Here is a 21,218-nt window from a genome sequence, read left to right as displayed (position 1 = left end):
TTTCTTTCTTTCTTTCTTTCTTTCTTTCTTTCTTTCTTTCTTTCTTTTACTTGTTTTCATTTTTTTTCTCTTAAAGTCTAGCTTTAACCCCAAATCACTCTGGTTCCAGACCAAGCCCTACTTGGTCACTGTTTGAGTCCTGATTGGCTCTGAATGAATGTAAATAACAATTGTTTCTGTTTTTGCCAGAATCCCTAAGGGTCTTCCCCCTCCTAGATCTATTTTTTTAAAGAGGAGTTTCTTTGCCTCATTTTTATTAAGTCTTAATCACTGAATAGGTGCTGCCTCAGTCAAACTGTTAAAGACCTTAGCTTGAAAAACCAAGGTCCTCCACTTCATCCCGGGACATCTCCAGTCGTCCTGATCCATATATGGCCACTGGAACCAGATGGCTCCAGAGGAGAAAGTGAGGCTGGTGACTTTGCACAGTTCTCTCTCACTTAGATCCAATTCACTTGTAAGTCATGGCATCACCTCCCTGATGTCGTGGTTCTCTTCAGGAATGAAGGACAAATAGCAGCAGCAGCAATTCCGTCACCTGGGCACCTTTTATGATGAAATTTTGTCTGTTTGTTTGCTAGCACATTTTTCTAGCCTACTTCATGACTTATATTAGGGCCAGGCTCTACACATTTCTGGGGAGAATTCTGAGCTGAAGTTTTGTCCTCTTGGGTCCTTCTGCTGCTTTCTTGGAGGTATTCAGTTTTGTATTATTCCAGAATCTCAGAAACAGCTCAGTCTGGGGCCCTCCAAGTTTTCAGCACCCCTGAAGTGGTGTGATCCAGAGAAAAGTCTGATCACTGCTCTCCTGGTCTGAGCTCTGCCAGTTCCTGACCTCGGTTTGGATCTGTGCAACACTTCTGTTGGCTTGCCCCTAGTTGGAAGTTTCAGTAGACTACTGTGGGACTCAGCTACTACCAGTCAGCCATGTAATTTTACAGATTCAGAATGATAGAACTGCAGGTTCTCATTTGATCTGGGATTCCTGTCCTTATTATTCTACTATAGGCTTGTTGGATGATGGAAGTGAGATCCTTCATAGCTCCTGGGGCCAGAATAAAACTACTTGTAAATTCTAAACTTGTTCCTCACTCAGTACATAATCTACCCCTCCTTCCCCCTCATTGCTTCTGACCCTGGAACACCATCCCAAAATTCATGTTTTCTTCTCAGTCATTCACCACCTGGGTGGTGAATGTACAAGGTCAGGGTTCACCTGTGGTGTGTTCTTACTTGGTTCACAGCCTTGGTTCTCTTTCAGTTCCTATGTGCTGCAATGTTTTGTGGGTTAGCCCTTGGCCAAACCTCATACCCAGTGTCCACAGATCTTCTTTCTCTCTCCCTGCCTTGACCAGGGTCGGAGAAATGATTCACTGTGATTTTTTCCTCTTAAATTTCCTGATTATGACTGTCTGTGCATTTCCTAGATCTTTGTAGAGGAATTATGTTGGAAGGGTGCTATATTTCCTGCTATTCTACCGTCTTAACTCCACAAGGGATCATCTTTGCAATAGCTTTCTGCTTGTCTCCCTGCCTTAAGTCTCTCCCCACTTCAATTCTTCCTCTACTCAGCTGACAAAGTGATTTTTCTGAAGCATCATTTTGGCTGCATCACCTCCATGTTCAGTGCTCCTCAGTGGCTACATACCACCTCCAGGATCAGGGATGAAGTCCTCTGTTTAGCATAAAACTTTTCAAAACCTGGCCCTTTCCTACTTTTCCAGTTTTCTTATACTTTACTACCATCTACACACTCTTTGATCCAGCTACACAGGTCTACTTGCTGTTCCTCACACAGCATTCTCCATCTCCTACTTCCATGACTTCGTCTCTGTGCCTGGAATGCTCTCCCTCTTCATGTCCTCAGATTCACTGCCTTCCTTCAAGCTTCAACACAAACCCTACTTTCTGCTGGAGGCTTTCCTTCTTCTCCTTAAATGCTAGAGCCTTTCCACTTCAGATTACCTCCCATCACCTGTGTATATATCTTGTGTATACCTAGTTATTTACATGTTGTCCTCCCATTAGAATGTGAGCCCCTTGAGTATGGGCATTGTTTCCTCGTTTATTTGTATCCCCAGCTCTTAGCAGGGTGCACGGCACAGAGTGAGTGATTAATACATGTCTGTTGACTGACTCATTGACTTAATGGGTAAACAATAATGGCCTTATAGCCTCTATCTTCTCAGTGAGGTAGTAGGAGGCCAGGTCCTCTCCTGAAAAGGAGGGTGAAGAGATGGTTTAGGTGCCTTGAAAAAAACGAGGTTTAGGACAGCTGCAGGTAGTGTAAGAGATCATCTCATCCAACCTCCTGATCTTGCAAGTAAAGAAACTGGCCCAGAGAGGAGACATTTGCCCAAAGTCACACGTGGAATATCTAGATGAACCAGGACCCAAAGTCACCCCCCTAAGTCTACATCTTCTTTCTGTTAAAATACACTGATTTAATTGTTCTTGGCTGTCTTCCTAAATGAATCCTAACTCCTTCTCTGAGGCTGATCTGTAATAGCTTATTTTTTAATGCTTTTGAGAGGCAATTTTCCAGATGTTATTGTCACAAAGAAATAATTTATCCGTATCTTATTTGGGCTCCCTTTTTGTGTTTGAATAATGAATCTGGCATGAGGGACAGCATAATGTAATTATCAGGACAGGGAGTTAGTCTTGCATTCAGAAAGACCTGTATTGAATTCCTGCCTCTGACTTAAACTAGCTGGGTGCTCCTGGCCAACACACTTAAACTCTCAGTGCCCCAGGAAACCCTCTAAGATTTTAAGGTACAGACAGGTTGCCGAATCTGCGGTGATTAGCAGGAGTTCACCACTCTGGTGAAATCACATGTCTAGATAAAAAAAAAAAGTAGTCCAGTGGTAAGACCCTTTGGGGGAAATGGGGGTGTGGGTCATTAACTTTTGTTGTGCCAATGTCTCCTTTTCTTAATCTGTTTTCTACTTCTGTTATCCTCCCCATGGAAAATAATTGCAAAATACGGGGATTCACATTATTCTTTTCCTGTCACTATTTTTCCTTGATCAAAGTCTTATTATAACCCATGTTTCGCAGATCTCTGGAAAAAGTAATGTACTGCATATTTCCTGACCATATTTTCATAAGTGAGCTGGTAAATGAATGAACACTTTAAAACATTCTGGCAGCCCTCTAATGAAAAGTGGTCTCATAAATTAATGAACTATGCAAAGATAACTTAGTTGGGCAGAGATCTAAGTCTGGAAGGATGCTGATATGCCAAAATTAGACAGATAGGGTGTGTGTGAGAGGTGGTGGTGTTCTGCTTCTACACTCAAGTTGATGCTCATCATTCATAATAGTAAGAGCTGATATTGCCATAACATTTTCAAGTTTGTAAAGCACTTTCCATACATCATGTTCTCACATCAATCCAGCAGTAGAGGTACTATCTTCACCTTTCAAGAGGTATCACCACTTTATAGGTGAGAAAATCAATTAGAAAGAAATGAAGTGACTGACCCATAGTAACTCCCAATCAGTAGCATCAGTCTTAATGGACCTCATAGAATCTGAAAGTTGAAAGAGACCTCAAAATCATCTAGTACCCAATCTCTTCTGCAGCATTCCTGACACATGGTCGCCCATCCTCTACCTGAAAACCTCCTGTGAAGAGGTATATGCTGCCTACCTTGGCAGCCCATCTCGCTTGGGACAGCTCTTATTCTTAGGAGCTTTTCCTTATTTTTGTCATTGCTGTTGTTGTTTAGTTGTGTCCAACTCTGCATGACCCCATGGACATTGTCCACCGGGTTCTCTTGGCAAAGATACTAAAGGGGTTTGCCATTTCCTTCTCTAACGTCTCCCCATTTTACAGATGAGGAAATGAGGCAAATAGGGGTTAAGTGACTTGCCCAGGGTCACAATAAGTGTCTGAGGCCAGATTTGAACTAGACAGGCTCTATCCACTGCACCACCTAGCTGCCCTTGTTTTTGCTTATATCAAACCTAAATATGTCTCCCCCCCATTTCCTTCTGAAACCAAACCAAACAAGGCTAATCCTTCTTTTACATGACAGTCTTTCAAATACAAGATGACATCTATTGTAATGCACTAAATTTTCCCTTCTCTAAACTAAACATCCCCAGTTCCCTCAATGTGACCATTAATTTCTTCCCCATCCATGCTCCATGTTGTTCATATCTGTCCTTACCCTGTAGTTTAAGTGCACAGAAGGGAAAGAAGATACCCTTCACTCAAGCTGTCTTCCTCATATACTTGATTTTGCTTTGTGGTAGCACCAGTTCCTAGATCTTATACCTCTGAACCATGTAGTGGGACACAAGAAGCCCTAGAGGAGCTCCCCAAACCATAGGATATACTGAGACCCTCAACTGCTATTCTAGAACTTCAAGATCCAATAGATCTGTGCTCTCTCACTCCTTAAATTACCTTGTATTTCTCTATGATTTGTGGACGTGTTGTAGCCTTCCATTAGCATGGGAGTTCCTTGAGGACACTGACTGTAGTTTTGGGGATGGTACATAGAGGGCTAATATTGGAGTTAAGAAAACCTCGATTCAAGTCCTGTCACTGACACATTCTAGTTGTGTGGCCCTGAGAAGATCACTTAGGCTATGGGAACCCTGGGTAATTTTTTTAAGATTTTAAGTTACAGAACAATTGCCCATCTGCATTGGTAACAAGAGTCTCCACATGGGGAGTTCCTTGTATGGATGAAATCATAGGTTCAGACCAATCAATCCACAGCATGGAGTTCAGGAATTTACACATAAATTCTTTTAAAAGTATTTCTTGAATATAATTTAACTAAATTGAATTGTAGAAGGGTCAAAGGTGAAATGGTGATTCTTCACCTTTTAGGGTCCCTCTGCGAGGTTCTGAAACCTCTTCTTGGCAGAGGGGAATCTTTTCCCTGTTCCTGCTTCTCTAGGGGATCCAGATGGTGGTACTTTTGTGCTAAGAGGAACTGACGTTTTGAGAAACATCAGCATGCCATTTCAAGGATTGGGATACAGCACAGGGGACTCAGTTAAAATTGAGCTAAAATGTCCCCGTAACTTCCTCTCCCAAAAATGGCTTCTTGGGAGGATGTGACTAGCGTCTCTCAACCACCTGTTTGAATTGTGGATTTGGGGTTTACTAGTAACTCTGCTGTGGCTTGAAATAGTAGAAAGAGCTTAAAACTTGGCACCAAAAGATGGGAGTTTGAATCTTAGCTCTATCACTTACCTGGTTGACCCTGGGTATGTTATTTAAGCTCTGCACCTCAGTCTCCTCATTTACAAAATACGAATAATACCTATACTTCATGAGCTTTTGGGGAAGAAAGTTATTTGTGTATTTGATCATGTGGTGTAAGGAATAGTCAATCCCACATGGCCTAATATTATCTACACATACCATCTCTGCACATCCACACAGGATACGTCCCATGGAGAATGCTCACCTACTCCTCACCCTCACCTCCTGGAAACCTTAGCTTTTTTTAAAGCTCCTCTCAGGAGTCAATTCCCACCAGAAGTCTTCCCTGATCCCTGCAGTTGTCAGTCAAAAAGCAATTGTTAAGTGTGTACTATGTGCAAGGCACTGTGCTAAGCTATTGGGATACAAAGAAAGGCAAAAACACAGCTCTTACCCTGAAGGAACTTACATTCTAATTAGAATAACAACATGTGAATAACTATGAACATATAAGATATATACAGAATACAGGGAAGGTTATCTTGAGGGGAGGCACTGGCAGTTGGGGGACCAGGAGAAGGGTCCTGTAGAAGGTGGGATTTGAACTGAGTGTTGAAGAAAGCCAGGGAAATGAAGGGGTGGAGATGAGGGGGCAGAATATCCCAAGCATGGAACACAGCAAGTGCAGAGGCTTGTATTTGTATTCTCAGTGCTTAGCACAGGGCTTGGCACATAGTAGGTGCTTAATAAATGCTTGTGGACTGGCTGACGGGGTAAGGAAATAGAAGGTCACGGTGAGAAGCAGCAAATAGTATAGCTGATTCATTGAATGTGTGGAAAGGAGTAAAGTATAAAGTGTAAAAAGATTAGAAAGGTAGGAAGGGGCCAGGCTGTGAGGGGCTTCAAATGCTAAATGGAGGGATTTAAATTGGATCCTGGAAGCCAGAGAAAACCACTGGAATGTGTTGTGAGGTGTTGTGAGGTGACATGGTCACACAGAAAAATCACTTTGGGTACTGAAAGATGGATTGGAGTGGGGAGAGATTTCATCAATTGGTGAATCAGTTAGAAGAATCGGCAGGGTGATCAATTAGAAGAATATTGCAATCGTCCAGGCAGCAGATGATGAGAGCCCACACTGAGATCATGACTATGTGAGTGAAGAGAAGGGGATGTGTACAAGACATGTCACAAAGGTACAAATGACAAAGTTTGACAACATATTGGATGTGTGAAGTGAGTGCAGGTAAGGAGCTGATGATGCCACCTAGGAGGATAGGGGGATGGGGGTGCCTTTGACAGCAAAAGGGATGTTTGGAAGAGGGGAGGGTTCAAGGGGGAAAAGATAATGAGGTCTGTTTTGGACTTGTAGAGTTTGAGATACCTGAAGGATACCCAATTCAAGTCAGCCAGTGCACAAGCATTTATTAAGTAGCTACTAGGTGGCAGACGCTGTGCTGTATGGGGGATACGAAAAAAGGCCCCAAAAAAGTCAGTACCTGGACTCAATGAGCTCCCAGTCTCATGTGGGAGACGACATAGAACTATGTACAAATAAGATAGAGACAGGATAAAGTAGCGACGATAACCAGAGGGACAGGGAATAGGGGAAAACTTCCTGTAGGAGATGACATTCTAGCTGGGACCAGAAAGAAGCTAGGGAAGCCAGGAGATCCAGCTAAGGAAGAGGAATATTCCTAGGAATAGGGATAGCCAGTGAAAATGGAAAAAGTATCTTGTTTGAGGAACAGAAAGGAGGCCAGTGTCACTGGGTCAAAGAGCATGTGAGGGTCCAGAACAAGAAGTCTGGAAAGGAGGGTGGGGGCCAGGTTTGCACAAGGCTTTGAATGCCAAGCAAATGATTTTATATTAGATCCTGGTGGTGATAGGGAGCCACTGAATGTTCATTGAATGAGAGGGAGTGTGTGACATGGTCAGACCTGTGCTTTAGGAGCATCATTTCAGTTGAGTGAAGGGTGGACACTTGAAACCGGGCTACCAATCAGGCTTTTGCAATAATCTAGGCATGAGGTGATAAGGGCCTACACCAGAGTGGTGGCAGTGTCAAAGGAGAGATGGGAAGGTATACAAGAGATGCTGTAAAAGTAAAATCAACAGATCTTGGCAACAGATTAGATATTGGGGGTGAGAGAAAGGGAGGAGTTGAGGATGAAACGTAGGTCTCAAGCCTGGCTGACTGAGAGGTTGGTGGTGCCCTCAACAGCCATAGGGAAGTTAGGCAGAGGGGAGGGTTTGGGGAGGAAAGGTAATGAGCTCAGTTTTGGACACGGTGAGTTTAAGGAGTCTATTGGACATCCAGTTAGAGATGTTTGAAAGGCAACTGGAAATGGGAATGTGAATCTAGAGGTTAGGACTGGATAGGTAGATCTGAGAATCATGAGCACAGAGATGACAATTGAATCCATGGGAGCTTATGACATTATCAAGTGAAATAATATAGAGAGAGAAGAGGGCTCAGGAAAGAGCCCCTGTGAGACACTCATGGTTAGCAAGCATGACTTGGATGAAAATCCAGCAAAGGAGACTGAGAAGGAGTTGTCAGAGAGGTAGGAGGAGAACCACGAGAGAGTAGTGTCCTGAAAACCAAAAGAGAAAAGAATATCAAGGCAAACAGGGTGGTTGACATTGTCAAAGGATGCCAAGAGGTCAAGAAGCATCAGTGTTGAGAAAACGCCATTAGATTTGGCAATTAAGAGATCATTGGTAACTTTAGAAAGAGTGATTTCTGTTAAATGGTGAATTCAAAAGCCAACCTATTAAGAAAGGATAAGGGGCAGCTAGGTGGCGCAATGGATAGAGCACTGGCCCTGAAGTCAGGAGTACCTGAGTTCAAATCTGGCCTCATACCAAACACTTGACACTTACTAGCTGTGTGACCCTGGGCAAGTCACTTAACCCCAACTGCCTAAAAGAAAAAAAAAAAGCTTAAGAAGAAAGTAAGTGGAGGCATTGATTGTAAATGGCCATTGTATTGTAGAAGGTTGTTGTGGGTTTTGGTTTTTTTTGTTTGTTTGTTTGTTTGTTTTTTTTTTTAAGAATTGTCCCGAAAGCAAGACTAGAGCTCAGAAAGACCAAAGCTGGGTATGTAGATTTGAAAATCACCTCCAAAGATAATTGAACCCATTGGAGCTGATGAGAATAGCCAAGCAAAATAGGATAAAGGGAGAAGAGAAGAGGGCCCAGGACAGAACCCAAGGTTAGTGGGCATGTTTTAGATGAGGATCCAACAAAAGAGACTAAGAAAGAGCAGTTTGATTGGTAGGAGAACCAGGAGAGGGTAGTGTCTCAAAAGCCTAGAGAGAAGAAAGTATCCAGAAGAACAAGGTGATCTTCAGTGACATATGAAGCAGAAAGTTCAAGAAAGATCAATTAATCAATCATCAAACATTTATTAATTGCCTTCTATGTATCAGGCACTGTGCTAAGCAATGAAGTTGGAGAAAAACCCATTGGATTTGGCAATTAAGAAATCACTGGTAACTTTGGAAAGGGTAGTTTTTGCTGAATGATGAGGCTCAAAGCTAGACTGTAGAGGATTTTAAAATGCTCATTTTTAAATTGGTAAGAGGAATGAAAATGGTGGCCCTTATATTAGATGGCCTTCTCAAGCAGTTTAACCAAAAAGGAGAGGAGAGCTGTGGAATGGTAACCAGTGGGAATGACAGGATTAATGGAGGATATTTTTAAGGATGGAGGACACATGGATATATTTATAGGCAAAAGAAATGGAACCGCTAGATGGGGAGAGCTTGAAGATAAAAGAAAATGGGAGCGATAATGGGAGCAAACTGTTGAAGAAAATGGGAGAGGATAGAATGAAGGCTGCACGTTGGGTTGTTAATGCTTTCTTCCCTAAAATGACCCCTAGTATTTATCTTACTTTCCATTTACGCTGTATATATCTTGTTTACATGTTTACATGAACTGATGCATAATGAAGTGAACAGAACCAGGAGAATGTTGTACGCAGTCATAACAATATTGTTCGATGAAGAGCTGTGAATGACTTAGCTATTCTCAGCAGTGCAATGATCCAAGACAATCCCGAGGAACTAGTGACGAAGCACGCTATCCACCTCCAGCAAAAGAACTGATATTGTTTGAATACATACCGAAATATGCTATTTTTTACTTTCTTTCATTTTTTTCTTTTATTCGGGTCTTATTGTACAGAACGATTAATATGGAAATGTTTTACATAATTGCACACATATAACGTATCTGATTGCTTACCACCATCTCAGGGAGAGGGGAGAAGAGGAAGGGAGGGAGTGAGGGATAGAACTTGGAACTCAAAACTTTAAATAAAAATGTTAAAAATTTATTGAAGTAATTCTCAAAAGAAAGAATGCAAATTATCAACAATCACATGAAAAAAATGCTTCAAACTGCTAATGATAAGGAAAATGCACCAAGGTTCTAATTCATATCCATCAGATTGGCAGAGATGACAAAAACAAAATCAGAGTTATTGGAGGGGCTGCAGGAGGACAGGCTTATTGATGCACAGTGCCTTCCTTCTCTTCATCATTTCCTATTTATTCTCTCTATAACTTGTTTTTATATTTTCTGTCTCTTCCATTAGATTGAGAGCAGGAGCTATCTTTTGACTTGTTTAGTATTCCTAGACTTAGCACAATGCCTGGCATATAGCAAGTGATGAATAAATGTTTACTGATTGATTGATTATTTTAATATATTAGTGTATGTGTTACCTGGGACACAGTCACTTTGGAGAGCTTCTCTCTTCCTCTTCATTTGTACAATTAACATGCTGTCTCTCTGTCTAGTCTTCTGGTTCACGGGTTTCCAAATTTGCTGTAACGGAACACAAAGTGTCTTTTAATTCCTTCATTTAATTTGTTGCACTACTGGTCTCTTCCTTCCTTTCTTCTGATTTGAATTACAGAGACCAACATTCCATTTGGAACCCCTTTTTGTACATTGTTTTTTATGACATTTTCTGACAATGACACGATTTCTCTCATATGACATATACTTTTGGTTTGGTTCAAGAAATTGACGTGATAAGTACAAGATTAGGGAGGCATGGTGAGAGCGATTTTTCTGAAAAAGATCTGAGGATTTTAGTGGACCATACAAAAATGTGATAGGGTATCCCCTAAAGCTAGTGCAATCTGAGGTTGCATGAAGAGAACGCCCAGAACTAGGGACATGATATTCACACTAAAAGTAAGGTGATCTTGGAGAAGCATAGTATAAGGACGTTGAAAAGCTAGAGAGGAAAGCCATCAGGATGATAAAGGGCCTCAAGTTCTTGACCTATGAAGACTGATTGAAGGAAACATCGAGAAGAAAGGATGCAGGAAGGACGTGACAGCTGTCTTTGAATAGCTGAAAGAGTGTGATATGGAGGAGAGATCAGATTTGTTCAGCTTGGCCCCAGGGAACACAACTAGCAGCAATTCGTGGAAACTGCAAAGAGTCAAATGTAAACTTGATTTAAAGGGGGAGAAAAAGCTTTATAACAACTAGAGTTATCTGAAAGGGGAATGATTTTCCCTCTTAAAAAGTGGCCAGGGGGCAGCTAGGTGGCGCAGTGGATAGAGCACTGGCCCTGGAGTCAACCTGAATTCAAATCCAACCTCAGACACATTATTCTTACTAGCTGTGTGATCCTACGCAAGTCACTTAACCCCAATTGCCTCACCAAAAAAAAAAAAAAAAGTGATCATGAGAGTCCCTGGGTTACAAGAGCCACAGATCACTGTAGAATTCTAGCTTGCAAACCAGTTCTGTTCTACCCTAAAACAAACAGCACCCAAAAAGACCTTTGGAATTATTTATCCTTTTTATCATTTTTTTCATTTTTCACTAATTTATTTTGAATTATCAACAATAACTTCCATAAACTTTTGAGTTTTAAATTTTTCTCCCCCTCCCTCCTCTAGATGGTGTGCAATCTGATATAGGTTATTCATATACATTCCTATTAAACATATTTTCACATTAGTGATGTTGTAAGTAAGAATTAGATCCAATAGGAGGAACCACCAGAAAGAGGAAATAAAACACAACAAAAAAAAAAATAGCAAATAGTATGCTTTGATCTGCATTCAAACTCCATAGCTCTTTCTTCTTTGTGGATAGCATTTTCCATCATGAGGCCTTTGGAGATGTCTTAGATCCTTGTATTGCTGAGAAGGGTTAAGTTTATCAATATTAGTCATCGCACAACGTGGCTGTTACTGTGTACAACGTTCACCTGGTTCTGCTCACTTCACTCAGCATCAGACCATACAAGTCTTTCCAGGTTTTTGTGAAGTCCGCCTGTTCATCATTTCTCATAGCACAATAGTATTCTGTTACATTCATATACCACAACTTGTTCAGCCATTCCCCAATTGATGGGCATCCTCTCAATTTCCAATTCTTTACCACCACAAAAAGAGTTGCTATAAATATTTTTGTACATATGGGTGGGTCCTTTTCCCCTTATTATTATTTTTAAAGCATTCTTCTTCTTCTTCTTATTTCCTGAAAGTCTTTAGATCAATGCTAGATGGCCAATTTTTCAGGCTTGTTTCAGGTTTTGTTTCCCATAGAGACTGAGCTAGATGGACCTCCAAGGTTCTTTTCAACTCCGAAGGTCTGTGCTTCTGGTACATACTTGAGAAATAGGGAGGCCCTGAGCCACATATTGCTGTGCAATGCTGTTGACTCAAGATATTTGGGTTTCAGTAAGGCATCTGATAAATGCCCTCCTAGTATCCTTGTGGAAAAGATAGAGAGCTACGGGCAGGGTTAAGTTGTAATTCATTCTATAGAGTAGGAACTGGCTGGACAAGTAGACCCAAACAGTAGGTAATTAATGGATTGAGGTTCTCTCAGAGATAGGTCTACAGCAGAGTGTTATAGGAACTTGTCATTGGCCTCCTTCTGTCCAATGACTTGAATGAAATCTTGTATGAGCACGATGAATGGTCATCAGATTTGTAGGTGACAGATCTGAGGGAAACGTAGAAGGAAGTGTTCACATCAGGTTGCCATCCTGCCATCAGTGTCCTTGAATTGTGACTGCCAGAGTTGAAAACAAAATTCCAGATGTGGTCTGACTGGTGCAAATAACAGAATTGGGATTCAAAAAGGTCTCAACAGGTTGGAATGATGAAGCTGAACCTAACACAACTACATTTTATAGGGACACATGTAAAGTCCTACCCTTGGATTCAAAAACGTCTAAGCTGTCCAGGCAATATTTTGTGTGACATAGACCTGGAGTTGTAATTGCCTGAGCTTCTGACCAAAGTAGCTTCTTGGACAAAGGCAGACCTCCCAGCACCCCCACCCCTACTCCAACAAAAATCTGATATTTGTGCCAGGCTGAATAACGATCAAGAAATCCAATGAGAAACTACAATGACTATCTCCACTCCATAACTGCCCCCAATTCAGACAGAAGCCGTTCAGGAATGTGACAGAGGGCTGCCAGTACCAACGGAAGCAAACAAACTCACACCCTGAAGCCACCCAACAGCCCAGTGGAGACAAGTCTGACCTGCAAAGGCATATGTAGGCAGACAGAGAGTGGAGGGCTCCTGTGAGAAAGCCCCAGGATGGAAACTCATGGAGTAGGCCTTGGAAGCAATAGGAAGCAGCAATGACCAGAGCGGGTAAAGCATCATTCAGACCAGGACCATTCAGGGTGGAGAGGGAGTGAACATTTATTCAGCAGCTACTATGTGCCAAGCGTTGCGCTAAGTGCTTTACAAATGTCTCATTTGATCCTCATAATAGCTATGCCCAACAACCCTGGTAGGTAGGTGCAAATGACTCCATTTTACAGTTGAGAAAAACTGAGTCAGAAGAGATTAAGTGACTTGGCTAGGGCCACACAGCTAGTAAGTCTCTGAGGCCAGTGAACTCTGGTCTTCCTGACTTCAAGCCTCATGCTAATCCACTGCTCCATATAGGTGGTACTAGGGACCACAGAGTCCCCAGTACTCTGTCTTTAGATACCACTGAGCACCTTGAAAACCCATAACTCTGAATCTTAAAGATCCATGAAGGTCCAACACTAGAAAGGTTTTTTTTTGGTGGGGGGCTAGGCAATGGGGTTAAGAGACTTGCCCAGGGTCACACAGCTAGTAAGTGCTACGTGTCTGAGGCCGGATTTGAAATCAGGTCCTCCTGACTCCAGGGCTGGTGCTCTATCCACTGTGCCACCTAGCTGCCCCTCTAACACTGGAAAGTTGAGGTCAGCACAGGAACTTGTGTGATGGAGGGTAAGACTAGGCAGAGCCCTACCACCTCACTCAAAAGTGCAGCAGAGGGCAGAGCATAATCCTGGAAAAGACCCAATTCATAAATGAAACTGGGGAGATGAATTCACTAAAGAAGGTAACAATCTGTATAAAAAATTATTATAAATCTAGAGATCTCCAAAATTCCAACCTAGAAACTAGAATCTCTACTATATGAGGATTGATTAAAGGAATTGGGGAAGAAAAGGAATAAAGACTGAAAGTAAGGAATCAGAGGGGAAAATGGAATTTCCATGAATGCCTAGAAGAAATGAAGCAAAGAATTTTTTAAGATGAAAGAAAAGTGCTGCAGAAAAATAATTGAAAGAGATATAAATAACTTAGAATAGAAAACAGTATACCTTGTCCATGTGGAGACTCCCTGAAAACTGGTATTGATCAGACAGAAATCCATGATCTCTTAAATGCCTTTTCTCACTCCTCACAATGTCAATCACCAGGTTTTCCTTGATATTCTCTTCTCTCTAGGATTTCAGGATACTACTCTATCCTGGTTCTCTTTCTACCTCTCTGATTAATTCTTCCCAATCTCCTTTGCTGGATTTTCAGCCAGGTCATGCTTGCTAACCATGAGTGTCTCCCAGGGGCTCTGTCCTGGGCCCTCTTCTCTTTTCTCTCTATACTATTTCACTTGATGAGGTCATCAGCTCCCATGGATTCAATTATCATCTCTATGTTCATGATTCTCAGATTTACTTATCCAGCCCTAACCGCTTTCCTAACCTTCATGTCTACATTTCTTTTTTTTTTCTTTTTTTTTTTTAGGCAATTAGGGTTAAATGACTTGACCAGGGTCACACAGCTAGTGAGTGTCAAGTGTTTGGTCTGAGACCGGATTTGAACTCAGGTCCTCCTGACTTCAGGGCCGGTGCTCTATCCGTAGGGCCCCTTCTCTATTATTATTGAGGGCACCAGCATCCTCTCATTCAGTCAGGCTTGCAACCTAGGTGTCCTCCCTTGACTGTTCAATCTCTCTCCCCACCATATCCAATCTGTTGCCAAGCCGGGTGATTTTACCTTCACAATATCTCTCATACGCATCTCCTTCTCTCTTCTGATACTTCCATTACCCTGATGCTGGCCCTCATCTCCTCAAATTGGAACCATTGCTATAGCCTGTTGGTTAGTTTCCCTAAGTGTCTCCCCACTCCAGTCCATCCTCCACTCAGCTGTCAAAAAGATCTTCTTAAAGCATATTTCTGATCAGTGGTTCCCTTTTATATCCAGGAAAATATTAAATCCTTTGGTATTCAAAGCACTTCACAACCTATCTCCTTTCTCTCTTTCTCTGTGCATTTTCACTGGCTTTTGCCATTACATGGAATGCTCTCTCTTCCTACCGGCTTCCCTGGTCCCAGCTAAAATCCCACCTTCTACAGGAAGTCTTTCCCTATCCCTCTTAATTCTAATCCTTTCTTTCTGTTGATTATTTCAAAATTATCCTTTAGATCTCTTGTTTATCTATAGTTGTTTGCAAGTTGTTTCTCCCATTAGACTGTGAGCTTCTTGAGGGCAGGGACTGGCTTTTACCTTTCTTTGTATGCTAAGTTCTTATCACTGTGCTTGGCACATAGTAATAGGCACTTAATCAATATTTATTGACTGACTAACATAAGCCAGCAAGAAATAAAACAAAATCAGTGAAAAAAATAAAAATAAAATGTTAGATGGATAATATAAAAAAAGCAAATTGGGAAAATAGGTCTAGGGCAGATAATTTAAGAAATACTAGGTTCCTGCAAAACCATAATAAAATTTCTTTATATATCAAGAATTCATAAATGAAAATGGTTTAGCTCTATTAGAACCAGACAGTGAAATGAAGATTGATCACTTCCTGAATGAAACCCCAAAAGGAAAAGCCCTGCAAATGTAATAGCCAAAATCCAGAGCTTCCATATTAAAAAAAAAAATTATTGCAAGAATCCAGAAAGAAAGAATTCAAGTACCAAGAAACCATAGTCAGTATCCCACAAAACCTGACGACTTCTCCTGTACATGAGGCGAAGAGACAGGAATAGGCATTTATATAGTACCTATTATGTGCTAGGCACTGTACTCAGTACAGCTTAGGTCAAGTGACTTGCCCAGCATCATACAGCTAGTAAGTATCTGAGGTCAGATTTAAACTCAAGTCTTCCTGATTCCAGGCCTAGCAATCTCTCCACTATACTACCTAGCTGAGAGAGACAGAGACAGTTTTTCCTCTATGAGAAGAGAGCTTGGAATGCAATATTCCAAACAGTAAAAGATAAAGATTTACAAGCAAGAATAATTTATACTGTAAAGCTGAATATAATCCTATGGGGGGAAATCTTTAATAGAATAGAAGACTTGCAAACATTTTTGATGGAAAGATTGGAACTGAGTAGAAACTTGGAAATAAAAATACAAGAGACAAAAGAAATCTACAAAGGCAAATATATTTGAGCAATTGCGGGGGGGGGGGCTGTATGTTGATGTGGTGCTTACCTTCTAATATGGGGAGAAAAAAATAAGTGTTGCTCCCAAACCTTAAAATGTGTTTGAATGGTATGGAAGGAGTTAAAACCAGATCTTTCTATTCTGAGGGTTTTAAGAGGGGAAAAGAGAAGAAAACATAAAAGAAATACATTAGAGTAGAAATGAGGAAGAAGGGCATGGAGCTTGCTCTTTCTCATGATCAGAGTGTGTGGGAAGAGGAGTAGACAAGTAATGGAGGAAAAGGTGGAGGGGGGGCATCAAATGAATCTCACTGATCTGAAATGAGCACATATATACATATATACATATACATACACACACATACACACACGTATATATATACACAACAACAATTTGGTATGGAAATTTTTCAATCTCATTAGCAGCAACAAGTCAGAAAAGGGGGAGCAGGTAAAAGGTAGTGAATAGTCACAAGCAAAATAAAGTTCATGATCCTGAAAAGGGGATTAAAAGAATAAGAATTTAAGGGGTTGCCAATCAATCAGGGAATTGTTGGACAAATTTTGCATGTGAACATAAAGGAATATTATTGTTCCCTAAGAAAGGACGAAAGAGAAAATTTCGGAGAATCTTGAGTAGTATGAACTGATGCAGTGAAGTGAGCAGAACTTGGGGAACAATTTATATATACAAGGACAACATTGTAAAGAAAAGCAGCTTGGAAAATTTGTGAACTCTGATCAATACAATGATCAACCATGTCTCCGAAGGAACTATGATGAAACATGTTACCAACCTCCTGACACAGAAGTGATAGTCTCAAGATACAGAGACACACTTTTTTAGACATGGCTGTGTGGATTCATTTTGCTTAACTAAGCGTATTTGTCAAATGCACTTTTTTCTCTTGATTTTTAAATGAGAGGTGGGGAATGGAATTGGGGAGGAGAAAGGAAGTTACCATCAATAATGAAAAAAAAAGAGCTATTGAAACATTTTTATAACACACCAAATTGGGGCAGCTAGGTGGCGCAGTGGATAGAGCACTGGCTTTAGAGTCAGAAGGACCTGAGTTCAAATTTGACCTCACACACGTAACACTCACTAGCTGTATGACTCTGGGCAAGTCACTTAACAACCCCAGTTGCCTCACCAACACAAAACAACAACAACAACAAAAAAAACCACCACAGAGAACAGGAAAAATTTTAGAAGGAAGCACAGACAAGTAGTACAACTTTGAAAATAACATGTGGAATTTATTAGATCCTTTTGCTTAAAAAGCAAGAAGTATAAACTGAGAGTTATGATTTCATATGCAATCTTTTTGTGTCCTACCTTGTATATGGAAATGCTCTTTTTTATGTTTAAATTCAAAATAAAAAAAATTAAAGAGTTGTAACGGTGTGTGAGTCTCTAGTGTGAGATATAATGACCCCAAAAGCTAATCGGCTGTGAGGCTCCTCAAATAAGAAATGGAATCCACAAATTGAGAAGTGATAGGCTCATTGCTTTCTGCCCTCATTAGGAGTATTGTATTCAGCACTTGCTGGACACTGACAATCTGGAGTGCATCCTGAAGACGGTAACCAAGATTGGAGGAAACTAGAAACTGGGCTATATGGAAATTGATTAAAGGAACTGAGTAAGAGAAGGCTGGGAAGGGAGAAGTAGGGGGGGAAGTAGACATGAAAGCTGTCCTTAAGCATTTGAAAGGCTGTCTTACAGAAGAGGAATAGGCCTTGTTTTGCTTGGCCCCAGGGGAAAGAACTAGAAGCAGAGGGAGGAAGTTGCAAAAAAGGCAAATTTTTTTGGCTCCAAGTAAAGAAAATCTTCTTAGTCATTGGATGGAGCCATCTCAAAGTGGAAAGGGTGTTCCCCATCACTAAAGTTGAAGCAGGAGCTTTGCAGCAACGTTATAAAGGTGATTTCATGGTTAAGGCAAGGGTTGGAGTAGATGATGAGCATTCTGCCAGATGTGAAATTTTACAATTCTATTATTCTTAATATAAGTGACTGGTTCTTTTGTTTTCTCAGAGAATAAAGTCTCCCACTGAATACTAATAAAATGAATGGTGTTGGCATTTTGATGGCATTTTCCCCCAATAAACTCTGCCTTGTGGTATAGTTCTATGTCATACTACCATGCACTTGCTTATACCTTACTTATTCTTTAATTGTTTGAGGTGTATAGATCTTAGCTCCCTGAGCAGGTTGTTGGCTCCTTGGGGCCAGGGATATTCTATTCCATTTTATTTGTGTTTCCTACAGTGCTGTGATGTACCTTAAATGACCATCATTGAGCTAAGTGCCCTTTCTTTCTCTGGCATCAGGTCATCCCTAATTTGTGCTACTTTGATCAATATTTATCCAAGCACACCCTTCATCTATATAACTTAATAGAATTTTGAATAGCAGGAAAGAACCTTAGAGGTAATCTAATCTAAAACCCATTTTTATAGATTTGTAAACTAAGGCCCAGGGAAATTAAAAATTTGCCTGGTGCTGCATGGGTAGTAATAAGTAGCAGAGTTTGAATTTGGACCTTGGTTCAGGCTCAGTTCTCTTTCCTGTACACCAAATTGCTTCTATGTATAAATTAATACCCTATAGGAAAATGAAAATTCAAGCAAATTTAAGTCAACAAATATTTATTTGATGATCTGCTATATGGTAGCACCATACACTCTAAAATGACTAAAAACTTCACTTGCCAAATTTTTGCCTTAAAAAAAAGTTGAAACTATTATGTTCATCTTCCCTGAAGCCTTTCCTGATTCTCTCAGTCATTAATGATCCTTCCCTCCTCAAACTGACCAATAGATTGTAAGCTCCTTGAGGGACTGCTTTTTTTTTTTTAAATCTTTGAATGCCCAGCACCTAGGACAGTGTCCAATGCTTATTTAATTAAAGAGAAATATACATGTAAGAGCCTCTACCCTGAGACCACCTTAGACTTTAGAACTGTGAAGTCTGATAACCTCTCCTGGATCATACTCAGGAATGAGAAGTCTAAATTTTAATGAACTCCTTTTCCCCATGTATGTCTCCTGTTACAGTCTCCCTAAAGCATAGAGAGAGTATATAGGATATATATGTATATATAAACATATATCTGTGGGTGTAAATATATGTGTGTATATTTCCCTAAAGAGAAATAGGCAGTCCAATACACTTAGAAAATTCTGTTCCTCACTATTGTGGGGCTGTTGTACTTTGAGTTATGCTGCCATGAAAGATTACTTTCATAGCAAAAAAGTTATTTCTGCTGTTGTTCAATTTGACTTCAACCCTGATTGCAATGTCAATACATAAAACTGAATATTATTACTTCTCTTTTACTTTTTGAGGTAAAGCTATTCAGTATATATGATGGATCACTGCTACTTTATCACTGTAATATTCCCCAGATTCTAGAACTCTTTTCTCCTGAGTTATATTTGCTTCTAGTTGATTCAGTAAATTGAATTACCTATAATTGCTAAAATTCCCAAATAGTCGAGAATGTCTTTCAGTGATGAGGGGGATAGGAGAAGTGAAACCTCAGCCCCAGAACTTGATTTTATTTACACCACAATGTTAACCTGTAGCCTATCTTCTGGACATTCTCACATTAGAATATTTTCTGACACTCTAGAGCATAGATTCTGATTATAGTTGGAGTTCCTATTACTTGGAAGCAAAGAATTAGAGGTAATTAAAGCTGGAAGGGATTTAATACAACCCCCTCATTTTAACAGAAGATGAAATGAGGCCCAAGGGATGTAGAGTGACCTGCTCAGGGACACTTTCATGGCCCCAGGGACCAGAGCCTGGCTTGCTAATTTCCCTTTCCTCATCAACATATAAGGTTTTGTTTCCCAAAAGTCTACATCTTTCAGACTCCTGGCAAATTTCATATACATACACACAAACACATATACACATATACACACATGTATACAGTATATATATATATGTGTGTGTATATATATATATACACACACACACACACACACATATTATATGTTATATTTGTATATCTGGTCACTTCCTTCATTTTCAGTTTAATTGAGATTGTTCTCAAGGGAGATTTTATTTTTGTCAAATGTAATAGCCTCATTATTCTATAGTATGAGGTGTTTTTTAAAACCTATATTTTGAGTTGATTTCTCCTGAAATAGTCCATTATATTACCTGGCAAGAGTAGCCTCATGCTTAACCATCTGTTTCACTTAAATATATTTAAGCTCCAATTTACTTATACTAGCTATTAGAACTCTATCCTTGATAATCATTAAAATTAACCTTACATCTTTCCTCAATGTATTTCTCATATTAATAGATGAAAAAGAATGCCACTACAAAAAATTGCCAGATTTTCATCTTGGTATTTGGAGATAGAATATTTTCCTTAGAAAGCACTCATGTTTAAAATTATTTTCCCCTGCTGAACAGCCAAAAGCTTCATTTGCTGACTTACCCCGAGGGTATGGTGCAAGATCTTCCAGGAGGGTCTGAAGAACCGAAAGTACTTTGGGGGGTATTTTTATTGTGAAACAATTACATTTTTTTGCTAGTTACTTTTAATGTAAGTATAAATTTTGCATTCTTTTTGTGATAAATGCACCCATAAGCCTTTTAGAAATAGGTGCATTTTTTTTGAAATTAAAAAATTAAAAACTTCATAAATAGGCCAGTGATTAAAAAAAAACAACAACAACATTGAGTCATGTGGTGATCATTGACCTACAGAATAACTTGGTTTTACTGTTATTATTCACTAGCCTCTGTTATTGCCACGTTTAGCTTTTGGTTATAATTTATTCACAATATCCCTCGAGGTACAATAAATAATTTTCTCCTCTTTTTGTTGCCTTAGTGCAAGGTCATGATTTTTTATTTTTTGTTTTTGGTAGAGACAGAAAAGTCTGGACCTCCGTTGGCAATTTACAGCTAGCACAGTGCTTTGCTGATTGCCCAGAGTGCCCTGGTCAGCCAGCCTCTGATCCATTCTGTACTTGGCATAATGCCCACCTCAATCCTACATTTATCAGCCCCAAGGGCGAATATCCAATGTGGCCACCCATCTCTCTGCCATCTGAATATGGCTCTGAGTTAGTCACTGATATGTTGTAGGGGTATCTCTTATCTGCATGTAAACTGTGTCATAAACACACTTTACCCATATAACAATAAACAATCACTGGCCTTCACAACTATTCCCTTAGCTGAAAATTAAAAATATACATTTATCCATATCCAGATGAAAATGATAGGAAAATTCACTGAAAACTAGAAAATTAAAAATACCTAGAAATTAATTTTTAAATATT

At 40.1% G+C, this 21,218-nt stretch overlaps 1 long non-coding RNA gene across 2 annotated transcripts in view; it reads right to left on the bottom strand.

Moving 5' to 3' along the window:
* Positions 1-21,218, bottom strand: part of LOC114024924 — a 34,950-nt gene that overhangs the window by 8,712 nt on the left and 5,020 nt on the right. For both annotated transcript variants that reach the window (XR_003566968.1, XR_003566969.1), the window contains exon 2: positions 9,910-10,012. This is a non-coding gene — a long non-coding RNA (uncharacterized LOC114024924). The remainder of the gene's footprint in view (positions 1-9,909; positions 10,013-21,218) is intronic.

Source organism: Vombatus ursinus, unplaced genomic scaffold (genome assembly GCF_900497805.2).
Source record: "Vombatus ursinus unplaced genomic scaffold, bare-nosed wombat genome assembly UNPS02014825.1, whole genome shotgun sequence".
In the NCBI taxonomy this organism is placed as follows: domain Eukaryota; kingdom Metazoa; phylum Chordata; class Mammalia; order Diprotodontia; family Vombatidae; genus Vombatus; species Vombatus ursinus.
Note: the sequence above shows the minus strand (reverse complement) of the source record. Positions and strands in the feature narration are given on the sequence as shown.